A 12,997-nucleotide genomic window follows, 5' to 3' on the forward strand; every position below is an offset into this window, starting at 1 on the left:
GATAGACCATTATCCATATTAGGACATAACTAAAGTAGACAGACATAGAGTAAGGGTAACTCAAATAGCATATCAGTTTTGTGAGCATTTCAAAGCAATTTGACACTAAAAAGATGATTCAAAGATAAAATTTTACATAGAACCCGACAAGAACTCGAAGAAAAGAGTATTGAGCGACTAGCTGAGACACACTTGAGGCGTTGGCTTTCATCTGTTCAGAAGATGAGCACTGCCAGTCATGGAATGGAGATCCGCGACGGCAGTTTGAACTAGTTTCCACTTCAGTTCCACATGCATTGCGTCCTTTTGGTCCAAGAAACAGCTTCTATAATTTTGAATGTTTGAACAGTTGTTTGAACTTATGGATCTGTTTGGGGACTTTGTGTGCATCCATTATTGCACATCCCTTTTTGAACATCAACTATAGTTCCCACTAAGCACCAAGTGAAATCTATATTCACCCTGTAATGAGGGGGTAGCTTGGAGACATTCTTTCTATAGCAGGGAGGAGTACAAAGAAACAGTCACAACTCTTTTCAAATCATTTGCAGCGTCATTTTGTGAAGAAAGTATTAAGAAGCTTGCTGACAGAAATGAAAAATGCCTCAATCGAAAAGGCGATTATCTAGAGAAGTAACCCTGATTGTAGATCACTTTTGGCAATAAAACAAATTTTATATTCACCAGTTGCATTCGGCAGTTGCATTCAGATGAAGTTTTGTAGTAAAACATTTTGTTGTCAAGCTAAGAAAAACATTTTATTTTGTGCTTAAAAAAGTGACCTTGGATTCACTAAAACGTTACCTTAAGTGACCTGGCATCTGAAATAATAAATTTACTAAAACTTATTCCCGCTAAAATCATTTTCTAAACTTAAAAGATTTAGTAATATAGTAACTAGTCCCACCAAAGATCCAACATCTAAGATTGAGAATATTCAAAAAAGGGATTTCAAAATTGCTCTTTGTTCTTCATTCAGAGTTTGTAAGGACTCAGTTCAACTTAGCTTAGCCTGACTTCCTTGTGAATAAGACGACAAAAATCTACCATGCAGTTTAAACTGAATTGTCTTATGTCTTGACTTTTGTCTTTACATCCTTTCTCCCTCATTGTACAGACGAAGTGAAATTCGATGATGTAACAAGACTCAATTGTTGTAAACAATAATTACAGTGGGACACAGATAGTCAAATATAAAGTCAAATTAATTTACTACACAATCCACTTACGCCGTCTTAAGCATAGAGTTTTCGTTGACGCCATTTTGAGATTTCTTAAATTTTTCTTGGAGCAAGAAACTGCTTAGTGTTTTAAATGAATACGAAAACAACACCGAAAGAAAATTATCAAAAGAATAAATTTTGAAGTCAGAGAAAAATATGAAAAAAATTGACAATTATAATATGGCTTGTACACTGAGTAATTTCACAATATAATTGACTATTAACACTTTACTTTGATAGGACTCCAATTTTTTCTGTGGTTTTCAAGCCAATCGAAAATAAAGATTTTTGACGTTTTTGAACCTAATTTACTTACAAACTAATACTTTTCATTTCTTTTTTTTTGTGCGCTAAGGTAAGAACCACAGGACCTTGTTTTTCTTGTTAAATGGTTGGATACTTCAAAATCCTGATAGTCATGCGTTTTGAACACTGGAGAATTCTATTAGAGTTGAAATTACTCATTTAAATAGATATCTTACCAGGCACTAGAAATTAGAAGGCAAAATAGGCCTTAAGAAAGAAGAAAATAGGCACTGGCTCTGCTTCTGTGGATTTACAAAGTCAAGAGTTCTCAAAAAGATTGAGCCTTACTTGTCAAAGAATCAGAAAAACCAGAGAATTTTCACTGATACATAGAGCAAAGCGTTAGTTCAGATCAGAGAATTAGCTTGCATGGAACAGCTTTAATAATTCGACGTCTATCTCAACTTCTGTCTACGAAAATCACTATTCCATCCGAGGTTTTTATTGTAAACAATTAACTATCAGACTTCTTCCTAGAATGTGTTTTTAGGTGATGTTTCAGGTTTGACTTCTCTGAAAATGCTCTCTTGCATAAATTACATTTGAATGGTTTCTCACCAATATGAAGTCTTTGATGGATATTCAAATAGCTTGACCAAGAAAAGCATTTCTTACATATCTCACATTTAAATGGGCTCTTACCTGTATGCACTGTTTGGTGTTGTTTCAAATGGCTTGTTGAAGTAAAGCATTTCTTACCTATCTCACAATCAAATGGCCTTTCACCTGTATGCACTAAGTGGTGGTTATTCAAAGAGCTTGCTGTAGTAAAAAATTTCTTAGAAATCTTACATTTAAATAGACTCTCGCATGTATTCACAATTTGATGCTTATTAAACCTTCTGTTTTAAGGACAGCAGTTATTACATGTATCACATTCAAATGGCCTCTCCCCTGTATGCACTTTTTGATGATTCTTCAAATTACTTTGTGAAGTAAAGCATTTCTTACATATCTCACATTTAAATGGCCTCTCACCTGTATGCACTTTTTGATGCTCCTTCAAAGAGCTTGATCTAGAAAAGCATTTCTTACATATATCACATTCAAATGGCCTCTCACCTGTATGCACTATTTGATGCTTCTTCAAATGGCTTTGTGAAGGAAAGCATTTCTTACATGTCTCACATTTAAATGGCCTCTCACCTGTATGCATAAGTTGATGCTGTTTCAAATAGCTTGACAAAGAAAAGCATTTCTTACATATCTCACATTCAAATGGCCTCTCACCTGTATGCATAATTTGATGCTGTTTCAGATGGCTCGATTTAGAAAAGCATTTCTTACATAGATTACAATTATACATTTTCCTTTCTGTGTGTTCTTTTTTAGGTCTTTCTAATTTTCTGTGCTTTTTACTGTCCAACAGACAATCTAAGTTTTGATTGTCTAAACCTTTTTCATCAGATTCTGATTTAGATGAATTTGAGTAGCCGCTTGTAGACAGATTCTGTGAAACAACTAGTGATTCATTCACCTGAAAGTCTAGTTCAGACAAGTTTGGTGAGATGTGACCTTGTAGCACTAGATGGTGTCTCATATCACCAATAGATTCTTTTAAACAAATGGCACATTTCCTTGTCACTCCCATTTGGTGTTCCATGAAATGAACAACAAAATTACTGTAATTACGACATACTGCAGGGCAGACATCACACTCTATTGGTGAAAGCTCTTCACAGCCAGTGTCAATGTGAAGATCTAGAATGAAAAGGGATTTCTCTGCTTTTCCACAAGAGCCGCAACGCCAGATCCCAACTGTTAATTCTTCAATAGCCTTCTCTGCCAGTTTTTTCACCATAACGATCGGTTTAGGGCCTAAGAATATTGAATGACTCACATCATCAGACCTGCACACAGTAGAATGCATCATCCCTGCAGTAAAAAATAATAATAATGAATTAATTTTTTTTTTTACTAAAATTAATAAAATAAAACTAACAAAAAAATTAGTATTATAATACTTAGAGCTCGACCGGTATATCGGGCAGCCGATATTATCAGATCAATATAGGGGTCAGTGTCATCATCGGATACCGAGAAATAAATATCGGATATCATCCAATTTTTTTCTTTCCTATGTACGCAACTTATCCAGAAGATGGCACCAGATTTCATCGTGTAGTTTTTGCTTATCCAGCCATTGGGGAGAGCCACAAGCGATTGTGTTAGAGATAGCAGCAGAGGTGAGTTAAATGAAGTCAAAGTATAGTTGTTGTTTTGGACATTTGATGCATTTTATAGATGTCATGTAAAAGACACCTGATAAAGCAATGTTCAAAATGTATGGTGAGTTCAAAAACACACAACTTCTACCAAAACAACTAAAAAGAATACAACAAATCATACACTTCTGTTTAATGAATGTTCACTTGTATAGATGAAAGATCCTCGATTCAATCGATTGCAACCATGATAACTAGTCAGGGGAGCAGCTAAGGGGGAAGGGTACCAAGGTGTTAGCACCACGTGCCGAGATCTAGAAAAATTTAACTATTTACCTTGGAAATTTAGCTTGTGTCTGCATTTGTCAGCATACTGGAGGATTCTGTCGTCACCTTATTTTAGTCCCCCCCCCTAGAAACTTAAAACCCTAGCCGCACCCTTCTATCCAAACGAAGTAGAGTAGGCAAACAGAGTTTGATTGACTGCCTGTTACATAATCTGCTTGCAACTTCAACAAGTGAGGACAATGAGTCAGGAGATAATATTGATCCGCAACTGGTAAGGTACATGAGTGAGGCTGTCATTGGCTGGGAAAAAATATGTCTCTAAGATTGGTAACGAAATACCAGCAGGTATACTTTTGGGAATTTACCATACTTTTGAGAATACTATTTGATGACCTACTTGAATGAAAAAAATACTTTCGGCAATGCTATTTAAATACTAAAAATGTGAAGAACGTTTGTTAGGTAGGAAAAACTTTCAGAAATTATCCTTAATCAGCCTAAATTTTAAAGTACCACTGATAATTCTAAATATACCTTCGTCACTTCTATCCAGTTCCTGTGAGTCTGACTCAGATGCTATATTCAATGAAATACCCAAAGGTTGATTTTGATGCTCAGATGACAGAATATAACAAGAAGTTTCTCTCATCGTTTCAGTATCAATTGTTTAAGCAGCTTCAGCTTCTACAAAATAAACAAATTGACAAATAAAAGATCAAACAACAATAACAAAGTCTGGATAATTCACGCAGAAATTAAGAAAGCGACAGAGAATACAAATACCAGTCTACAAACTTGGAAAACTAGACATAACAAGACGCCAGAACAGATTTAAGAGTGATAAACTTGCTTGTTACGACACTGATTTCACAAATTTAATTTTATTCTCAGATTTTCATATCCAGTTGTTAGTAAAAATGTGAAATAGAAACTTGGAATATTACGACGTTCAAAAATGACTATCATATCGACATTTTGACTGACTAATTCAGACGATTCGAATTGGACTTATTAGGAATTTCAGAAACTCATATCCCAGGGGTAAGAATCATGAAATTAGGTGATATAGAATTTACTAACTTCGGCTGGAAAGACGAGGTACATAGACAGGGAGTGGGTCTCATGATGAATAAGGAAGCTGCTAAGTCTTATTTAGGCTGGGAAGGTATTAATAATAGAATACTAACTATAAAGTTCAGGGTATCAATTGTAGTAGTACATGCCCCTGTAAAGCCAACTGATACAAATACTAGTGACTCAGATGAATTTTACATACAGTTATAGAAGCAAATAGTCAGGATCCCAGATAGAAATATGGTAATTTTATTAGAAGATTTCAACACCCAGGTTGGTAGAGATAGGGATATATGGTATCCTAGCCTAGGTACATTTGGTGAAGGAAAAGAAAACAGTAATGGCAACAGACTCTTGCAATTCTGTAGGTATAACAATCTAGTTATAACCAATTCGGTATTTGGTCAAAAAATGGCCCATAAGTTAACATAGTGTGATGTGATAGTAAGACAGCAAACCTTATTGATTATGTTATGGCAATTAAAAGACTGGTAGGATCAGTACAAGATACTAAGGTATATAGGAGTGCTGTTATTGATGTAAAAAGGAAAGATTACTATCTAGTAGTGTATATGATTAATTTAAAGCTGAAATTTCAAAAGGGTTACTACCTCCCGGGAAGTTATGATGTTGATAGACTCCAGGAGGAAAATTTGAAAAAAAATTTCCAGGAACAGTTGAACGCTAAATTAGAGAGTTTAAAATTTGATAATATAGAAGATGGATGGAATAATTTTAGGAAAACAATTTGTGAAGTTTCTGATGGTGTCTTAGGGAAGAAAGTTAGGAGCACAGCTAGGAATATAAGTGAAAAAGCTTTATGTTTAAAAGGCATGAGAGGGGGCTTGTCCTGTACAAGAACTATCTGAGTGATAGATCATATAAAAATAAAAGGAATGTAAAGAAAGGGGAGAAAGCATTAAAATATGAACTAAGGAGGTGTGCAGTGCAGGCCATGGATAACATTGTCGAGGAACTGGAAGAAGCGGCTAGACGGCATAATAATAAAATATTGTACTCAAATGTTAATAAATTGAGAGGGAGTAGTCAATCAAGACTTGTCCCAGTTAAAGACAGGAACGGGGCCAAAATTAGTGATAAGGAAAGAGTTAAAGAGAGATGCACAGAACATTTTGAGTTTGTGCTAAACCGAGATAGAGTTGCAACAAAAGATATAGAGGAAAATGAAAAAGTTTGTGATTCCTAAGACGTGAAGAAAGATTTGTTTTGTCACAAAGAATTAGTGACAATATTAAAAGGATTAAAAAATAATAAAGCTCCAAGTGCCGATACTGTAATAAATGAGTTTCTTAAATATGGTGGCTCTGAGGTTAGAAATAAGTAACTGAAGATTATGAATATGGCTTCTTAAAAAGGGGAAGTACCTCTATTTTAAAGCAAACTTAATTAAACCACTGTCTAAGAAAGGTGATAAGAGTGAGTGTGGTAATTATTGAGGCATTAGTCTAATCTCTGTAGGTAGTAAACTATCTAGTAATATGATACTTTTTAGACTGAGAGATACTGTAGACAAAGCTATAAGAGAAAAACAGGGTGGTTTTAGAAAAGGTAGAGGATATGTCAACCAAATTTTTACTCTTAGGTTAATAATTGAAAAGTGTCTGAGTTATCAAACACCTTTGGTCCTCAGATTTATAGATTATGAGCAAGCTTTCGATTCTGTTGATAGAAAAGCTTTTTCAATAGCTTTATGTAATGTTTCATGCTTTATCAAAGCGAAAGAAAAAATTCGTTGGAACAAAATTCTTTCTTATTAAAATTGATTCCACAACATTGTTCGTGTAATTATACCTTCATCAACACTACCCACTTCCTGGGAGTCAAATTCTAGAAGTGACATGGGAATCCTGGACGAAGCACTCTCAGAGGGATTCTGATGTTCTAGCGATAGAGAAGAATTTGAAGTTCCCATTAGGGTTTCGGTAGCACTTGTTGAAGGACCTCCAGCACCTACGATAACAAAAAAAAATAATAAGGAAAAGAAACCCCAAAATACTATAAAAATACAATTTCAATAAATTACTCAGACATATTGCAGCTCCAAAATCCAAGAAAGCAACAGAAACAGATAACGAAACTTAAAAGGGCAGTAAAACGAAAGCATCGAACAAACTCAAGAGTGATAATCTAAAGATTGCATCAATAAATTTCGGTAATTACCTCCTTTTCTACTAATTTTATAATTTAAATAATTTAAAAACCATTCATCTGTTAAGAAATAGAAATAGAAAATTCGAATTTAAAATTACTCAAACTTTAGTTCAAATGAACAAGATCTATAAGACATTGTTTGTTCCAAGCAGAGCAGCTTCCAAGAGTTTGTTTTTGTTTGCCGAATTTTTTAGCTAGACAACAGCAGATAAAAAACAGAAACTACCCACAAATATTTACCTCTTCATTTATCTGTTTGGATTTAGCCATAGCAGTAGCCTACATTAATATCCATTTATTTCATGTTTTTTCCCTTTAATATGAGTTCTGATTGGCATATAACTTTTTTAGATGTTATTAGAAATAAAAACATAGCTCAAACTAAAAATTGTTTTTGATACAGTGCAAATTATGTTCTGGTCTTAAGATAGGCCTTAAGATGGTCTTAAGAAGGCCCACATGTCCTTAGCCCTACTCCTCTTTTTGGGAGTTTCTCCTCGTTTTGAGTTTCACTTGGTTATCAATTGTAGTTTCAGTTCGTTTTGGATTTCGTTTATTTCTAGTCAGTGATTTATGGTAGTTCTATAATTAAAATTTATTGTACTTTATTTGTGCTCATTTGTTTGTCTCCTAAGCTTGAAGCTGTTTCTTTGACTACTTTTCCCAGCATTGCAGGACCATTTAAATCAGAAGCTGACACCCAGGAATTGGAGCCCACCAGTTTTGACAATGAAGGTATGTTAAAAAAAATTGGTTTTGTAAAATCACGAGCATTTCATAAAAGAAAACTAAGGCGCATGGACTACATTTTAATATTTAAACTAATCTTATTATCTAATCTTACTCTTAACTAATCTTAATCGATCTTAATCTTAATTTTTCTCTTATCTTATTCCAGTATGCAGCCATATCTTATTCCTTGTGCATGCCTTACAGGAAACTTCTGCTTTAAGGAAATCTAAAATTACTGTTCAACGTTATTAACTATTTATTCTGTGATATTTTTTTTTGTCTGGTAAAGGCGCTAAAAATGGCTTTGGTTATTTTTAAAATAATAAATATTTATCAAATAAAAATTTTATGAAAAAGAATTTTAGGTCAATTGAATTTGAAAAAAAAAACAATTATTTTTGAATCAGTGTTTAAAGATAAATCATCTTCACTAAACAGCTTCACTAATCTCTCACTTCATCCCACAGATAAATAATCTTTCGGTAACTGTGAGTTTGTTGAACACCGATAGGACTTAAAAATTATTATTAATAATTATTATTATAATTATAACATGTTATTATAATTACAACATAATATGGTTATTATAAATATAATATATAATTTTTATAAAAATTATTATTGATAAACTGTTATAAAAATTATTATTGATAAACTGATAATACCATTCAAGAGGGATCTTTCTCTCATTTTCAATAGTTTGGAAGAAAAAAGTCCCTACTTGAATAAAAAAGTGCCAGACAGAACAGTCATTATGTTTAATGTGATAATTAATTTACTTTCAATTTTTTTTTGTATTTGGAGTTTTTCTCTTAAGCTGCATCATGTTAGGGAGAAATTTTTTTTACTCAGAAAAAATTTGAAAAAATCAGCAAAGTAAAAAAAAACACCTCTGCTTCGCTAGAGTAAATTTCTAGTTAGTTAATAAGAAAGTTTTTAGATTAATGTTGAAAAGCACAAGACCCACTTTTAGTCTTACACTGTTTGTCTTTACAAACAGTAATTTTTAAAAAACAGTAATGTCTTTACAAAACAGTAATAATTTTGTGTTTAACGCTTTTATTAACACTTTTTATGGAAGTTAAATCTTTCAATAACGCTTTTTAAAGCTTTATGTAATGTTTCATGCTTTATCTTAGCCAAAAAAAATTGGAACATTTTCTTTTTCTTATTAAAAACTGATTCAGAAACATTATCCGTTTAATTATACCTTCGTCATCGCTACCCACTTCCTTGGAGTCAAATTGTAGAAGAGATGTGGATATTCTGGGGGAAATAGCCTTAGAGAAATTTTGATGTTCTGTGGATAGAGAAGAATTTGAAGTTTCCATTAGGGTTACGGCAGCACTTATTGAAGGACCTTCAAAACCTACCATAAATTTTTTTAAATAACAAGGAAAATAAACACTAAAATACTATAAAAATACAATGGAAAAAAATTACTCAATAACAAAGACACTCCCAAACCTAAGAAACCAACAACAAAAAATAGATATCAAAATTTGAAAGAGCGTTAAAACAAGCGTCGAGCCTAAATCAAAGTCAAGTGATAATTACAGCATTACGTCAATTAATTTCGGTAATTATCACCTTTTTCACCAATTTTAAATTGAAATAATTTTAAATTGAAATAAGAAGAACCATGGAGAATAAAGCATTAAAATCAGCCAAATATGGAGCCTTGTCCAAGGAAAGCAACTTTAAAAAATTTTTGCTCTATTATCTTGTCAAAAGATAAGCGTTTGTCGCATCATCATGTATCAAAAATGCAGTTTTGGATGAAAAATTGATTTTATTCTAACGATTAATTGTACTTACTTACAAAAATGACAGATATAGCAACTTCCTTTAAAATGAACCATTAAACTTCTTTTTTCTTATTGCTCTCTAGTGTTGGTGAAAAAAAAAATAAAAAACGGGGGACACATCAGCAATAAAATGCCAAAAAAATTGATTTTCCTTGTTTTTCATGTTGGGGGACTATAATTCTCCTCCATTATGTTTTCTATCGAGCTGATTCCAATGCTGCACTTTTCATTTGAATCAGACGCCAAATTCTTGGGATATTATGTTTTTTTTTAAATCACCTTAGTTTTCTTTTGGTTATATACTTTTATTTTTAAGCTGAACGGCAAAAATAATTACCATCCCTGAATCACGTTCTTTACTATTAAATTGTTATTACTATTAAATTTGTATTAAACTTTTCACAAGTTGTTATGACGTCTTAGACACCACAAACAGAATAGTATATTTAAATCAGTTATAGTCAAAACCCATTTTCCCAACAGGTTAAACACCCGAGTTGGAATCTGATTTCATCGAAAAAAATTTTCGAATTATTATTTCAATTTAAAAAGCGTTCATCTGTTTAGAAAAGAAAAGAAAAATTTGAATTTGCAAATAATCAAACTTTAGTTCAAATAAATATGCTCTAAAAGACATTGTTTGTTCCAAGCAGAGAAACTTCCAGGAGTTTGTCTTTGTTTGCCAATTAGAAAACTGTTGCAGCAGTTGCAGCAGCATGATCCAGAAAGTTGGGGATAGATAATTACACATCCAATACTATTATTTGATATTATAGATATTACATACGGTAATACACACCTTACGAGCTAATTAAACATTTTATACAAAAACCAGTATATAACTGGTTACAAACTCAATATACATACTTTTCTTTAATCTGTTTTTTTTTTATACCGTCGTCATCTTTGGTGATGAGGGGTAGACACAAACACGATAATTTTTACTAACTTTAAATTCCGTAAATTATTTCTTAACTCCTTCCTTGGATTCCTGGCCAAAAGGGGTCGCTGCAACACTTCACGGTGCCTAGGAAACCTAAATCTATTCTGTTTTCAAGAGTAAAAACCAAACCAAAACATGGGGAGCGGAAAATTGTAAATCTTTAAATTTTTTGTGAATAAAAATACTTAAAAGAACCATTTTTCAAATACCCCAAAAGAGGCCTTTTTCAAAATCTAGGCGCGTTTACACCTCCTGGATCTCCATAGAAATTTATCTAACTCAAAAACTTACTTTCGTCCATATTATTGAAGCCAAATAGGACTTGTTATGCACCCTTAGTTTTATATTTCAAAACAAATCATTCTACATGCTACCTAAAATCTTTTTAATTCACTGGCACAAAATGGATTATTGTCTGAGTCTAGCATTTTTAATAAATTAATACTCTAAAGTAAAAATTTCTGATTGACACTTCATATAATACCAGTCCATTTTCTTCTTGTTTCGGAAACTTAATCTGTCATTCTAATTCAGGGAAAAAAACATGGATTTATATCTTAATTGATAAAGAAATATAAACATTACAGTTCTGAGCTATATTCTCTGGCTTCCAGATATACAGAATTCACCAGCCGCCTTTCAATAAACACTTTGAAAGTTGTTGTTAAACTTTAAAACCGGTTTAGTAAATGCCTGCATACCGGAATAAGATAAGAAAAAAGTCAAGATTAAGATTAATTAAGATTAAAATTAGTTTGTAGTAAGATTAGAGATAAAAAATTAGTTTAAAATACTAAAATGTAGTCCATGTACCCTAGTTTTCTTTTATGAAATGCTCAAGATATACGTGATTCTACAAAACCAAATATTTGAAACATACCTTCATTGTCAAAACTAGTGGGTTCCTAATTCCTGCGTGTCAGCTTCCAATTTAAATGGTTCTACAATACTGGGAAAAGTAGTCAAAGGAACAGCTTCAAACTTAGGAGACCAAAGAATATTTGAAATATCAAAGAGCTCCTCAGTCTCACTAGGAAAAGCATCTTCAACTTCTAAAACAAAACATGAATAAAAGGGACATAAGACACAATATAAAAGCCTTCTGAAGAAATCCTATGGTTTTTCATTTTATAATTAGTTTTAAAACCTTTTCAAAGAAAAGTAAAGGGCAGCGTTATTCCAAAGATGAGCGCAAAGAAAGTACAATAATTTTTATAATTTCTAAGTATAGAGCTACCATAAATCAATGACTACAAATAAACGATATGCAAAACGAACTGATATTACAATGGATAACCAAGTCAAACTGAAAACGAGGAGAAACTCCCACAAAGAGGAGTAGGGCTAAGAACATGTGGGCCTTCTAAAGACTAGAACATCATTTACACTTTATTAAAAACAATTTTTACTTTGAACTATGTTTTTATTTCTGATAAAATCAAAAGAAGTTAAATCCCAATCAGAACTCACATTAAAAGAAAAAAACATGAATATGAATTGACAATTTAATATACTCTATACTCTGAGTCTTAATAACTTTGGAGGTATTGAAGTTATGAAGAATTAAACATTAATTTTTTTTCATTCTGGTTAGAAAACACTACATTTTCTTTGACTGTAAACATTTAAATTGCAACTGTTTCTTAAGTTTTATAGATTATGGGCAAGCTTTCGATTCTGTTGCTACAGGAGCTTTAGCGAGGGCCTTATCCTTGTATGACATACCAGCCAAATACATAAAAAAGTGATTAGTGCTGCGGTTAAGGTAGGACATGAGGTTAGCAGCTGGTTTCGTATTAAATCCGGAGTTTAGCAGGGTTGTGTTCTTTCCCCCTTTATATGGATCATTTTAATGAACTTTATCTTAAGGAGCACAGTGAAGGCAATGAAAGACACGGAATCAAACGGGGAGGCAAAAACTTTCCTGGACTTAGATTATGCTGATGATTTAAGCGTCCTAGATGAAAGTGTGAGCAAAATGAATGAACTTTAAGAGGTTTTGTAAGTTCAAGGTGCTAGAATAGGTTTGAAAATTAATGTTTACAAGACTAAGTCACTAAGACTAGGAATAAATGAAGATGAAAAGGTTAGGTTGGGTAACGAAAAGATTGATTAAGTGGACAGCTTTTTATACCTTGATAGTATTATTAGTAAAGACGGTGGGAGCAGTGAAGACGTTTAAAGTAAAATAGCCAAGACTCAGGGTGTTTTTTCACAGTCACAAGACTAGTGTACCCCTAGTCATAACAAGGCTGTTGTAATTATAGAATTTTATAGTACCAAAAT

The 12,997-nt window shown here is 32.6% G+C and overlaps 1 protein-coding gene and 1 pseudogene across 2 annotated transcripts in view; one reads left to right on the forward strand and one right to left on the reverse strand.

Annotated features, from left to right (window-relative positions):
• The window catches only part of LOC148941796 (uncharacterized), a 539,516-nt gene that overhangs the window by 181,870 nt on the left and 344,649 nt on the right, over positions 1 to 12,997 (forward strand). The gene's annotated exons all lie outside the window — the stretch shown is intronic.
• On the reverse strand, positions 447 to 7,047 carry LOC148941798 (uncharacterized; annotated as a pseudogene). Its single transcript, XR_016143152.1, has 3 exons — positions 6,869 to 7,047; positions 4,517 to 4,666; positions 447 to 3,404 (listed from the first exon to the last, which is right to left on the reverse strand). The product of XR_016143152.1 is annotated as an uncharacterized LOC148941798 (transcript).

The sequence above is a fragment of the Artemia sp. Qi Xiang Cuo genome, chromosome 17 (genome assembly GCF_049724085.1).
Source record: "Artemia sp. Qi Xiang Cuo chromosome 17, ASM4972408v1, whole genome shotgun sequence".
Lineage (NCBI taxonomy): Eukaryota > Metazoa > Arthropoda > Branchiopoda > Anostraca > Artemiidae > Artemia > Artemia sp. Qi Xiang Cuo.